At 38.6% G+C, this 14,096-nt stretch overlaps 1 long non-coding RNA gene across 1 annotated transcript in view; it reads left to right on the forward strand.

Moving 5' to 3' along the window:
• The window catches only part of LOC128850481 (uncharacterized), a 55,480-nt gene that overhangs the window by 19,605 nt on the left and 21,779 nt on the right, over positions 1–14,096 (forward strand). The window contains exon 2 of the long non-coding RNA XR_008447891.1: positions 9,277–9,355. This is a non-coding gene — a long non-coding RNA (uncharacterized LOC128850481). The remainder of the gene's footprint in view (positions 1–9,276; positions 9,356–14,096) is intronic.

Raw genomic sequence — 14,096 nt, forward strand, 5'->3', positions numbered from 1 at the left:
TGGGCACTGGACACCCGAATGTGTAGCTAATTAGTTATTAGGTTAATTAGGTCCTGCACCTTGTTTCTAAGGTCTTGTGCTTTTGACAGCCTCCATCAGTCTCTGGTACTCAGTGTCAGTGAACAAAGAAGAGTTTTTCACTTGTTGGCAGACAGGTGCTCAATGGGACTCACACCCTGCACTTTTGTATTCCAGACTTTTCTTTGTCCCTTTTGACAGCGTTACATGCTGCAGCGTGTTTCTGTACCACTCCAGAAACACCCTGCCCCATGCAGCATCAGATCCATCTTGAGTGAAATATTAAGGAACTGGGTCTGTAAACAAAATTTGAGTTCTGTTTCAGTATGAAGCTCTCATTTTGGGGAGTTAGATCACAACTGTCTTGCAGTGTAAGTGCAGGCTGCATTTTTAACACAGCATATGACAGAAGAATTGCTGTAAATGTTTTTATGAATATGTGACTACAATGCTCAGCTTTTCAGGCTGTTAGTGGTGGTGGAAAGACAGCACTGTATTTGCCGGCACCTGCCCTAGCCGGAGCTCCTGGATACATTTGTTTGGCGGTATATGTATATTAGGATATGTATATTAGGATTTTTGTTATTTCATAAAGAATAGACATAGCTCAGAATCAGGTAATTAAAAACTAGCTGTTCTTTATATAATGCTTCCAGTGATGTGCCTTGGAAGATTTTGGGTGAAGCCAGTTAGGTATAAGTATGGTTGTTCCATAATTGCTGAGGCTCAACCCAGACACAGAGCTCCACTGTGGTGCTTCTTAGTGCAAAAGACACTTTCTATAACCGAAAACTGGGGGATTACTTTCCGTAGCACCATCCTCACAAGAATGTAACTGGTAGCTACCATAAGATTTCTTATTGCATCCTGAGAAAACTGCCTCTCTTGCATTGGGTAGCTATATGATTTAGTAGCATGTTTGATGGTGGCAAGTCACAAATGTTTTCTTACACCATGTTAAATGCAATGTAGTTTAAGACCAGAAGAACTTATATCTGAATCATTTGAAGCCCTAGCCAGCCCTGTGTCCTGTTGCAAACAGTGGCCTGCAATATGTGCCTAAGGAGGAAGATGAGGAACATGGGACGTAGAAAGTGATTATCCTCACCTCCACTGATTGACGGCTTAAGAATTTCCTGTGCTAAAGTTTGCATCCGGACCATTGTGTCTAATAGCCATCAGTGGGTTTATCCTCCACAAATGCCCCCTTTTTTTCCCAATTCCTTTTGTGCTGTGACCTCGACAACTTCCTGCGGTAATGAATTCCACACTTCGATTAAGAAGTTATCTAGAAAAAGCATTTCCTTTTGTTTAAGCCTGATCGTTTCTTTTGGTTCATCCTTATTTTTGTATTGTGAGAAGACATGAAAAGTCATTCTCTACAAACTTTTTTCATGGCATTTATCATTTTGTGGTCTTCTACCATACTCTCCTCATGGTTTATTTTTATAGGATTTGATCTTCGTTTACCCCTCTTCTTTAACTTTGCCAAGTAGTTGACTAGAAGAAAACTAAGACTAACTCGATTTAATTGGAACAGCAAACCAGAAAGGTCAAATGAATAATGAATTAATCTAGTCTTTCTTTATATATATGTTCTTTCAAAATCTACCATGATCCTGGATTCATCCATCTGTACCTTTTTAGGTTCTACATCTACCATGAGACGGGTTGGTATGAATTACCTGCAGTCCAGAAAACACATCTGCATTGTTACTCTCTACAGCAACATAATTACGTTATCCACTTTACATTATCTTTCTTCCATAAAATTTGTTTTATTTGTTTTGTTTAACAGTCACTGAACTCTGACATTTTTGTGTAACTTTCCTACATGCTTTTGACTAATACTGCGTATCATTATGCATATAATTTTCCTCGTGGAAAAGGACCTCGGGGAGTTGTTTGACAGCCAGAGCTGAACATGAGCCAGCTAGGTGCCCAGGTGTTCAAGAAGGCCAGTAGCTTTCTGGCTTGTATCAGAAATGTTGTGGCCACAGGACTAGGGAAGTGATTGTCCCCCTTGACTCAGCACTGGTGAGGTCACCCCTCAAATCCTGTGTTCAGTTTTGGCCCCCTACATGAAAGCCATTGAGGTGCTGGACCATATCTAGAGAAGGGCAATGTAGCTGGTGAAAGGTCTAGAGCACAAGCCTTATGAGGAATGGTTGAGGAAACTGAAGTTATTTAGCCTGGAGAAGAGGAGGCTGAGGGGAGACTTTATGGCTCCCTACAATTACCTTGAAAGAGGTCGTAGTTAGGTGGGTGTTGGTCTCTTCTTCCAAGTAACTAGAGATAAGATGAGAGGAAATGGCCTCAAGTTGCATTAGGGGAGGTTTAGTTTGGATATTAGGAAAAATTTCTTTGCTGAGAGATGAAGGATTGGAACAGGCTGCCCAAAAAGTGATGGAGTCACCATTCCTGGAGGTGCTGAAGAAAGGTGTAGACATGGCACTCTGGGACATGGTTAAGAAGGCATGGCGATATTAGGCTGAGGGTTGGGCTCGATGATCTTAGTGGTCTTTTCCAACCTTTATGATTCTATAATATTTACCTAAAATTATTTTTTTGCACTCACTGTTTCATCTGCTACTTTCTTCAGGTTACTCTATTGTTCTCTGCTTTGATGTTCTTCAGAGTATCTGCACAGGCAGTTTTAGGCTTGATAAACCTATTTAAAATCAGTTTGATTATTTTGCGTTTTTCAGATCAGAAAAATGTAAACTGTCCTCTCTACTGGTCTATAGAGTGTATATTGGCAGCTGTAACAAGTATGATTTAAGCCATCATTCTCTGCCTTTTTGATACAAACTGTTCCTTCAGATGAAAATTTACATAAAGACTGTAAAGTCTGTGTTTGAACAGAGCAATTATCTAAACCTTGTCTACACTATTCAACCAGGTCTTCCTGCAAACTACTGCTTGACTGAAGCAGAGAAACAATCTGAAAGCAACATTCACACTTCCATGTGATCTGAGTGCAGGCAGGGAATTTCTCCCTTGGAATGGCAAAACTCTTGCAATCTTGAACCTTTTCAGTGGAGAGGATGAGCATCCAGTTCTCACTGGCTCTCACTATGAGAAGCTGAAGGTTTAATGGGAAGAAGGATGCTCCTACTCATCCTTCTCCTGAATCTGCAATCCTGCTTACTGCTTTTCTCTTCTTTCCAATCCATTTTGTTTCTGAGTAGTTGTATTAAAGACCACCATACCTGAGTTCAGTCCATCATCCTGCGCTGCTCTTTTGGGTTATTTTTCGTAAAACAACCTGTTTCCTTCTGCAGGTAGTACATCCAAACAGATGCCTTTCCATACCAATGTCTGTCCAGAAGAGAGGACCCAGGCCTAGTGTTGCAGAAAGTTCTCCAATGAAAAAAGCAAATGTAGAAATGAGTCCTTTTAATTCTCACCTGGGCCCACAAACACCTTCAGTTTATATTACTGTACAAATATATGCATTAGTTGTACAGAGGAAAACGGTCTCCTAAAAACAAAATTGTCTTATGATCTGTGCATTATCTCCCCCTCCACAGAGGGCATGCACTTCTGCTGTTTCTAAAACTGTTTTTGTAGCCATGCTTCATGTGAAAAGGGTTGTTTTGCATGGCTGGGTTAGACTGTGTCATGAGAAGTTGATGTATGGGCCTCTGGCCAACAAAATAGGAGAGGCTGCAATATAGCATGATGACTTTGGCTTTTTTATTTGCTTGTTTACAGGTAGCCTTTACAACCTATTATTATGTTTGTGGTTGAGTTTTGGGATTATGGGTTTTAATTCACTTCCCTTTATGCTATGTAGATGAGAGGGTATGGCAAACACGTTCTTTTCTGTAAAACAGTTCCATATCCCAGAATGGGAAGAAATATTAGTTCTGTCAATATTAATACAACTACCTTTCCTCTCTAGAGGCTTTCATGCCCAATACATTGTTAAATTCAGTAACAGGGAAGCACTGCCTTGTCTCTTTTTGAGACCAGTATATCCCTCAGTTCTTTTTTCTGTTCCCATGTATGTGTAAAATACCAAGAATATAAATCTGACAAGCCATATTCTGAAAAATTCAGGGCACAGCTCTCTTTTTAAGGGAATGAATAGAATTATTTATTGAGACAGTGACTTTACTATTGTTAATACTGTAGATCTGCTGTATTGGTGGACATCAAGTAAAAGGGAAATTTTTTTAAAAAAGAAGGCACAGTTGTTGACATTGTATGACTTCCAGCTAGGCAGGTTTTCTAGACTAGAAGCATAATTTGCTTCCACTTACTACCCACCTGAGAAACCTGTTGTTCACTCCTCCTAAGATGCTAAGTGTATCAGCACTTCTGGAAATACTAGTAGCTAAGAATAACATGAAAAAAATAGAGCAAAAAGGCTTAACGCATTGTTTGCAAAATGTTTCTGCTGCCAATTTCCTTACTTTCTCTGTGAGTTAGGGTGTTTTGTTAAATCTCTGGAAACGCTACTTGCATTTTCAATAAAATATAAGTGCTTTATCTGAACTGGGAGTCCTCTATGGTTGCAGGATGAGAGTGGCAGAATGCTGAAATGCCATTTAACTCATCTTCTCAGAGTCATACTTATGCGATCACTCAGTAGACAGAGTTTTGGAGTTACACTCCCAGCACAGCTGTTGGATGGGAAATCTCTGGCAAGAAACATATTTATGAGAATGGCCTAAAGATACCTCACTGGTGCTGCTTTTGTTTGAGGTCTCCTTTTTGCCAGCTATTGGTCTGTTGAAGAAAAAGATGAACGGTGAAGGAGAGAGATGAAAGAAGAAAAATCCTTTGTAGCAATTGCAATAGGGGCCCTGCCAGCTCCACAGACTGGCTTATTTTGTGTAATCAGAAGAGACTGTAAAAAGATGATGGCAAGTAAAAGGGTTTTAAAGGGAAGGATGAAGCAACTGTTTTCACTAGCTTGTATCTGAAAAGGTGGACTTGTGTGACATTGATGAGATGTCTTGTCTTTGTAGGTACTCCTTGGGCTCTGCCAATGTGACAATATAATAGTGTTATTGATGGGATCACTGCAGAGTCTGGACTTTAAACAGTCGTTTTTATTCAACATAAGAAAAGAGAAATTGCTGTTTGAGCTTATTCTCACAGCTCGTTCAATGCAGTCCATGCTCTTTGTGGCGGAGGTCAATGCTGGAGACTCTGAAAGCATGAAAGAAACTGGCCCCATTGAAAGGTCTGGGATAACTTGTCTTCCATCTGCCAGCACTTAAACTTAAATGTAGAATCGTAACCTTTTCCATAAGTTACATATAGAAGTAATAGCATTTTTGAAAATTGTGTTTGGGTTTTTAGGGTTTAGATTGCTAAGTAAAGCCTTCAGAAGTTCGGATATGGTGAGCTAGTGCTCGTCTGTGAGGTTGTACTTCCACCCCTCACTGTTCAGCACACAGAAGATGCACAGGACCTGTAAAAGACCAGCCACTGGAGCTTCAGCCAGATCATGCACAGAGAATTAAAACTCCGGTTCAAGGCTGTGACTAGTAATGGGTGTACTTGAAACACACCTGATTTTAAGGCAATATCATGTCCTATATACGAGATTAGTAAAGTGACTTCAGGCTTTTTGACGTCATCAACTTCAACACTAGGTCATTCAAGCTTTCGCTGTTGTTATTGTTGCTTGCACAACACATCAGGTTTTTTTCCTACTTGCTTTTAAACCTTATTATTTTAAAGAAACCTTTTAAGCCTTACTTATTTTGAAGTCAGATTGAACTTCAAATGCCAATAATAAACACTTATCAGAAAGCCAAATCTTGACTTATCAGAAAGACAAATCACCGTGCTGGCTGCCTCTGCTGGGCTGTGGAATCTTTGCCAGTCTTTCCTCAGTCAAGGACAGCTGTTGGAACAGATCTCTTGTGCTAAACTATCTAGACTGTTTGATAGCCTTGTTGTTGATGCATTCCCATCCGATAATGTTTACAGTGAAGGTGTAGTTCTTGTTTTGTGTGCATCATTCTCTTTCCCTTGCATCTTCCCAGGAATGAAGTGATCCCCATTATCTGATTCTCCTAGGGAAATGTAGCTGAGGTGCAAGAGGGCACCAGTCGCATTCACTGACAGGCCTGACAAGAAAATGTAAAGGAGGCATAAGGTAAAGAAAGAATAAAACTGCATCTGCTACCATTCCTAAGGCAATACATCCTTTGAGAAAACAGGCTTCAGAGGCTGAGTGAATACGAGATAGTTTTTTTTGTGGGGAAATCAAAGAATTACGTTGACTAAGCTGTATTTTGTCTCTCAGAGTATGAAATGAAGGTTTCTTTTTCTTTTTCACTGTTTTCTGGAGTTGGGTCATATTTCTTTCTTGCTTTCTTATCTACCCTTTCCAGAAAGCTACTGATCATTGGTCTTCAAGGTTGTTACTGTGCTCAACACCAAGGCTGCTCTTTAGACATATGGCTGCCAAAAAAATGAATCTTAGTTTTCCATGGAGTACGTACAATTATGTTTAATCACAGTGGGCGCTGGAGGGAGGAAGGTGGGAGAGAGAGGTGGTGTGTGTATATTGGGGTGTTAATAGTAAGGCACAACATTACTTTAAGGCAGTCCAGCAGGAATTCCCATTTTAGCTAGGAAAGGCCTAGTTTTTGTCTTTATATTGTCCTGCATTGAGGTAGATTTCCTGAAACGGTAGGAAAGAGAATTTAAAAATCTAATATTCCTAACATCTATGTGATCTTTGCAAAGATGTTTTATTTGAGTGTGACTGCCTCCATCTCTCCCTCCTACAAGACTGATACTGTGTTTTTCAACCACTTCTCTGTTGTGTATGTTAATAAGGAGCAATACTTACAGCTCAGCTCTGAACAAGCTGTGCTGATGTTGTAGGTCAGTCAGTGCCCACCCTAGAATGCAAGTCTTGCAGCCCCTCTTAAGAATTAACATTTCTGCTTTGGGGGTGAAAGACAAAGGTCGTAAAGTGAAAGGGACCTGCCTGTACACTTTCTCTGCTTTTCTTCAGTTATGTTTTTGTGTATGTTTGATTCTGTTTGTTCTGGACGTGTCTCACTATGAAAGCTGAAAATTATTTCAGTTACGGGTTCTCCCATTTACATTGTTATCTTGTATTTTGTGATCTTCAGTTACTTTGGCAGGTCAGTAGATTCTTTGAGGTCCCCAAAATTCTGAGAAAATTCTTCAGGTTCTTTACTTACGTATAATATCCAAAAACATTTAAGAGTCTAGAAATTTACATGTTGTCTTGCTCTTCTTCAGGAAACACTGCTCATTCGTTTGTTTTCAGCTGACTTTATCCATTTTTAAAATCTTTATACCAATATGCTCTATCTCTTCTAAAACTATTGATATAGACTTAGTTAACGCTTATGAGTTTGGTTTTTTTGAAAGTTGGCTCATTATTCTTTTTTGGTTAAAGGTGACCCATTTGGATGGTAGCAGCCATGTGTCAGAAGTGTTGACAGTAACTTATGCAGAGGCTTGTGGTGTACAGTACTGAACAAGCATGGCCTAAAATGACCTGGACTTGGACTACTCAGTGAGGAGTTGTCACTTCAGTGCTTCCACATGTCCTCCCAAGAGAGGAGGACATACAAAGAATTTCTGGGGTCTGACAAAAACCTCTCCGTGGAGGTAATGTCTGAGATAGTCAGCTTCATTTGTGCACTTGCTGTTTCAGCCTTTCAACTTCATTTACTGTCTTGCAACGCAGTACTTTTGAATTTCCAGTTTAGTATGTATTTTGCTGTCTGGCAGGAATTACAGTGGTTCTCAGTGCATTCAGGGAAAAAGAGGGGGATGGTGGGAAATGAATCAGTATTTTCATGCAGCAAATATTTCTTTTGAAGTCAGCACTGTAAATGAAAGTGATAGCAAAACCTCAAACACCAGTTTGATAACAAACTACCTAACCCTATCACTAAATCAGAGTCTCTTCTATGAAGACTTCTTTTCCCTTTGAAATTGCGTTACAAATAGTGTAGTCTCATCTCTTGCGATAAAGAGAGGATAATATTTATGCCAAAAAATTCACAAGGCCTCCTCCCTGAATGCAAATGAAGGGATATATGAGCTGAAGAACCTTTAGAATATAGATTTTAAATGAAACATGGGACACTCCCTTCTTCCTTCCGGAAACTGGAAACTCATTCTATTTTCCAGGGTGACATACGTGTTGATATCTTACATTACCATTATTATATTGAGTTAATTCTTCTAAAAATTAAGGATGTTTTTGCAAGAGAACTGTGAAGCTCTAAAAAAAATTGTGATCTTGTTCAGCCTCAAGAATGCTCTTTCTTTTGCACTCTATGAGACTGTGAAGGCCTATAATCTGGATGATGCATAAATACAATGTTGTCAGAAATCTCTTATGGCCAAAAACCTCTGAAAACAGTGATGGAGTAGATTAGTAGGGACTATTCTCTGAAACTAGGGGTAAATTAAAGTTTTAGCTGAAAAGATGTCTCCAGACACCTGAAGAAGTCTACAAGTTACCTAATAACTCAGTTTGGCAATGATTGTATGCTTTATGCAACACAGATCTTGATCTATATTATTCTAAATTAAATGAGTTTTTCAATGTAGATATGTCTTACCTTGAACACAAATAATTTTGTATTTAACAGTACCCAAAAAGATGTTTTCTTTTTTTCACTGAGAGGTGCTGAACCCAAAAGAAATTGAGCTTTGCATGTATCTATCTGCTCTAAGAAGCAGATAAGAACTGGCTCCATGTTTTCTCTGTAGGTGTTTCATGCAGAGATTGATTTCCTTATTCCAAATCTCTTTACTCCAAAAGAGAAAAAGCAAACCAAAATTCTTAAGTCTTTAATTCAGTAAAATTACCTGCTGAAGGGAAAGGATTTAATTTTTGGCCATTTCACGGCTTCTTATAGAAGAATGCAGAGAAAACTCCTGAAACCCAAATTCTGTCAAAACAAAGATGGAAGTAAGATTGTCATGTATTCTTCTTAGGGAAGTAATTGCGAGGTTATTTGTTAGCCTGGCAATATTAAATATCCTGAAAGCCCTAGAGAGTGATCTGCTTGCAGACAGAACCCAGACAATGGGTTTAGTGATAGGAATATCCCCTAGCATGTCTTCCATACAGGAAGCCCTTGCTTAAGGTAAGCAAAATTGGCTCTGCTGCCAGTTTTTAGTATTCATGGCAGGTGCTTGTGGGACCTGTTAGTAGATGTCATTCTTCATTACTGAGGCTCTTCCATTTTATATTTCACTTGTCTCTTTTCTCTCTGCTTTTTTTTGCAGCCCTCTGTGTTATATCCTATTGGCCCCATGAGTCCTCAAGCTCTAGCAGAAAGCAAGGCATATGAAGGATAGAAATCAGGTAGGTAAAGATGATTCTCTATTATTTCCTGTTCTAAGATTTTTAAGCTGAAGGAAAAACTTCAGTTAACAGATGAAGCCAAATGTTTCCCTTTTACACTATGTCTTTATTTGTTTATTATTCTGCAGGCGTTGTTCAACTTCTCATTGAAGTACTTCTAAAGTGTGGCACTTTTTTTTTTCATGGCAATCATTTAAGACTCTCTTTCAGGGCTGCCTTCCTTTAAGAGTTCTCACAGTTTCCCCACATTAGAAGTTTTTAAGGTTTGACATTATCTATTTTTTTCCCAAATAATTATTTACATTCATTGTATGCTCAACACAAAATTCATTACTATATGGAACTGAAACCTCTTTTAACTCAGAAAATGGAAATGTGCTGTCCCCAGTAAAAGAGGGAACATGCTAGCAGATTTTTATGATTCTGGCAGTGCAGTGAAGTGTAACTGGGTATCACACATCTAGATAATTCAGGCCAAAAACATAGCCCTGCTGTAAAAGAAGGAAATGATTCTACCCCACTGCACTTTCTCCCATACTGACTTGAAGGACAAATTAGTTCTCTCGCTTAAATTTCAAGGTTATTGTCAGTTGGCATAAAATAGTTCTATGTTGCTTCAGGTTTCTTGGTAGTGTCTCTGGCTTCAGGTAATTACAAAAGTTTTTAATAGAGCCTTAAAAACAAACAAGAGCTAACTAAACAGAAAAAGCAGCTCTCAACCCATTTCTGACATGCCTTATTAAAAGCTCACAGAAGAGTCTTTACTATATTTTCCACCATTTGTGTCAGCAAAGTACCTTTGCAATCACAGTGGGTGTTACTATTGGATGTACTTAAAGGCTCAGTCCAAATCTTCTCTCGCATTGTCAGGTAAGGTTTGGTATGAAATGCTAGGTTGCATCCCTTTGAGACTTTTGCTGATGAAAAACTACTGGGCTCACATATGAGCTTTCCTTCCAAGAGGAATTACTTCTATGCCTATTTTATATGCTGTCCTCTTTGCTGGAGTATAGAGTGATGAAGGTCAGCAATCATTACCCTTTAAGTGCAGTACATAAGCTCTTGGCATTCTGTTTGTGTATGTGTATGTGCACATGTGCGTATGAGTGTGTACATTTTAGGGGGAAAGGGAAGGAGGGCTGGGAGACAGTACTGGAGTTCTGGAGCCATATGGGTTCCTGACTTACTGCTGAAGCTACCTCTTGCCAGTATGGAGCTCTGCAGTGAAGATTCCAGCAAATAATTGGCTGAAACATAGTTTATCTTAATTTCCCTATTCTACTAGTCATTTTAGATTTGCAGTTTGGGTCAGTGCCCTCATGAGCATCAGTCAAGTAGTTCACATCTCATGGTTTTGTGAAGAGTCATTGCCACTGCTCCTTGAAATGGGCATTACCTCATTACCATGATGGTTCAGCGTTTCAGAGCTGTATAAGTGAACAGAGGCCACTTAGGTTTTGACAATGAAATGACTAACTTAGCAAAGAAATCACTCTTGGGAGAGAACTGAAATGGATACCTGTTGAGTAGGATTTGGTCTCTGTTTATGTCATGTTCCTGTTCTCTCTTATGCTGCACAAGAGTAATCGACTAGATAGTCTTAGGTAGCATCGTTATTTCAAGATAGGCTGTGATGCTCTGCTGAAGGAAGGAGATTCAACATAGTTCTGAGATCAATGCATGGATTTACATCCTTTCATTAGTGCAAAACTAATTCATTTCTAGTTTTACTGTTGAAGTAGAGGACTCCCACAGCTGGGAAGTTTTATGGAGAACTTAGCACTCTTCTGTGCTTGGAATGGCTGGAAAAGATGTTTCAGCCAAAGCTGCTGAATCAGAGAAACTGCACAGCCACTTTTGTATCTGGGGAAGAAGAAAGCCGTGTGGGATTGAAGAGTGGACACATAAATGTATAGAAGTCTATGTCATTTTGTTCATTTCTGTAAAGAATACTTACTACGGTGTAGAAATGCTTTCTCTGAGAGCTGAGAGCTGTGGAATATAAACAATAGCCTGAAATGTTTTAAATGTTTTAAATCTTAGTAGAATCTCAAGTCCAGTACTCACCTTGTTAGAAAGATTTGTTAAACGATATGTGCACTGGATACAGATCCTATGTTTTGAAGCAGATTATCTGCCAGATATAATAGGTGGAATAGAAAAGGCACATAATAGCGAAGAAAGACAGCTACAATCCTAAACTTCTGAATGTGATAAAGGTTGTTTTGGCCCATAGTGATATTAAGATCAGGAAGCATATGAGTCTGTAAACAAATGTGATTACTGTGATCTGCAGGATTTGGACTTCAGTTTCTAGAATAAGTAAACATTAGCTCTATTGCTAATTGTTGGATTTTTCCCCCTTAGTGAAAACCAGGACAACAATTTGAATATCTGCATTGTATGTAAGGCTGTACTAGGGCCTACATATATTTGTCAGGCATAAATGGAAGCAAGTCATAAAGCTATGAATTTATATTTACTGAATACATTTGCCATATGTCTTCCTTTATGTCATGTAATTCCACTATTAAGACAACTATATTCAATAGTCATAAACATATCTATTTTGTAGGCAACAGAGCAAGCTGTGCAGTATCGTCTATAGTACTTGTGTATTTGCAGCGACTACCTAGTGTGTCAGTTTTCTTCCTTATATAAAAGCATATTTTTATTATTATCTCTACCTTTTCCTGCAATTAGCCCAGCATGTAATGTCTCTAGCTGGAGAGAAATAGGATCTACCCCACAACTGTCTTTCAATGTCCAGTCTTACTTTTTGGCACTGTTTGCTGGGTGACATTTTTGAAGAGATATAGAAATGTTAACAAAAATATCCATAGACCAAGATTATCACTAGAAAGATCACATTTTGTAACGGTTTGGATCTTGCAGGTTCTAGTTTAGCAAATAAGTAGATCAGAACTATTTGTGATAATGACTGCATTTATGGTTCATAGCACCTAGAGAAAGATAGGTGTCAAAGAAGTGAAATAACTTATGTTTTCTTTGAGTTGGTGGGAGAGTGACTTTCTCTGCTAATGACTGAAGAAACTGGAGGGAGTATTGGCCTTCTGGTATTTGATAGCACTGTAGCTTAAGTAGGACCAAGGTTTCACAAGTTTCTCCTGACTTGGTTGTGACTAGCAATCATTCACATTAAGGCCATCTACCCCATTCTAAGCGGTAATGGCTCTATGTCAGATTAAATAGTATTTACTCTTTTTAAAGGTATTTTGTACAAACTAGAGTACCATAAGCCATTTCTTTTTTTTTTTAGCAAGCAGGCATTAGGCCCTGGGAATTGAAGCATATCAAACCAAAAACAATAGCAATGGTCCTGGTGGCTTGGCCTGTGCATTTTCCCTGTGTGGGAAAATGAAATTATCTTCAAACCGATTGAAGATGATCTGATGGGGAATAATGGGGAGGTAACTCAATGATTAACTTCTTTATAAGTCAGATGTTTTCCCATGCATTAGTTTACGGAAGCCTGTGACATGGGAAAATCCATCAGTTCTCCTGGAATGTTTATGACATGGTGTCCAAACTTGGCACTTTCTCAATGTGGCATTTGTCCGGCTTTTGAAAGGCATATTCAGGTTTCCCAAATTCTTGGGCACAGTCCTGTCTTCGGAGACTGGCCACTATAAAACAGCAGCAGGCAAGGCAAAGCGGTATGTTGTGCTTTCATCATTGCACAGGTTTTGTGGCTGCAGTTTTAGAGCTCATTATAACTCCTATGAGATGGCCCACCACCAGTCATTTTCTTCTCATGTCATGAATAGCAAACAAGGAGAAAAGAAAGCCTACAGGACTGGAAATTTTCAAATATTGCATAAAATTTTAAGAAGAATCCCGTTTGTCTAAGAATGAGAAATACTTAGCAGAAATTACTTTCCAGAATCAAAATGGTCTTGATGGACTAGTGGCTTTCATGGTGCTGAATTCAGCAAATAACAAACAAAAAGAAAATTTTGTTTGGAGGCATATCTTTGTTTGACTCTGGTTAAGCGGATTTATTTTTCTTTAAACACACTATAAATATTTTATTTATGTTGAATTATTGTGTTCTCATGTCATTTTATAGGCATATTACAAACAATTTTCAGTGCTTTCTTTTCTGAGATGAATGAGTCAGAAATGGTTACCGAAATACCTGCATTGTTTCATATATAAGTCACTAAAAATACTATCAAACATATTTTTAAAGTTTAAAAAATTTCTTCAGCTGAAATATTGCAAATATATGACCACCATTACACACTTCATGGCCTTCTATCTTCATGGCCTTCTATCTTACTACTGCTGCTATGGCTACCACTGAAAAACATGAAAAGTGTAGATAAAATAAAATATAACCTATATTTCTCAAATTTATAAATAAGAATATAATGGAGTTCTTAATTTAGGCTACTTGGGAGTGGGCTGCTTTGTACAACACTGAGCAAGATACTTTGCGTGTTCTAATCACCTCACTTCTCTCTGAAATGCCAGCAAACAAATTCCATTATTTTATTTATTTTTTAGGGATGTGTTACTACTGTTAAGTTTAAGAATTCAGCATTCCTCTTAGAAAGAAGCCAGAAGCACTAAATAACCCCAGAGTATGTTGTATTATCTTTTGAGCCCTGACTCCTTTAGATGATGCCGTTGAAATGATTATAGCAGTCGGACCTAGGACTGACAAAAGGAAGGGCTGATTTCTGTAGAAATTACATCCCGACATCCTAATTAAGAC

Source organism: Cuculus canorus, chromosome Z (assembly GCF_017976375.1).
Source record: "Cuculus canorus isolate bCucCan1 chromosome Z, bCucCan1.pri, whole genome shotgun sequence".
NCBI lineage: Eukaryota > Metazoa > Chordata > Aves > Cuculiformes > Cuculidae > Cuculus > Cuculus canorus.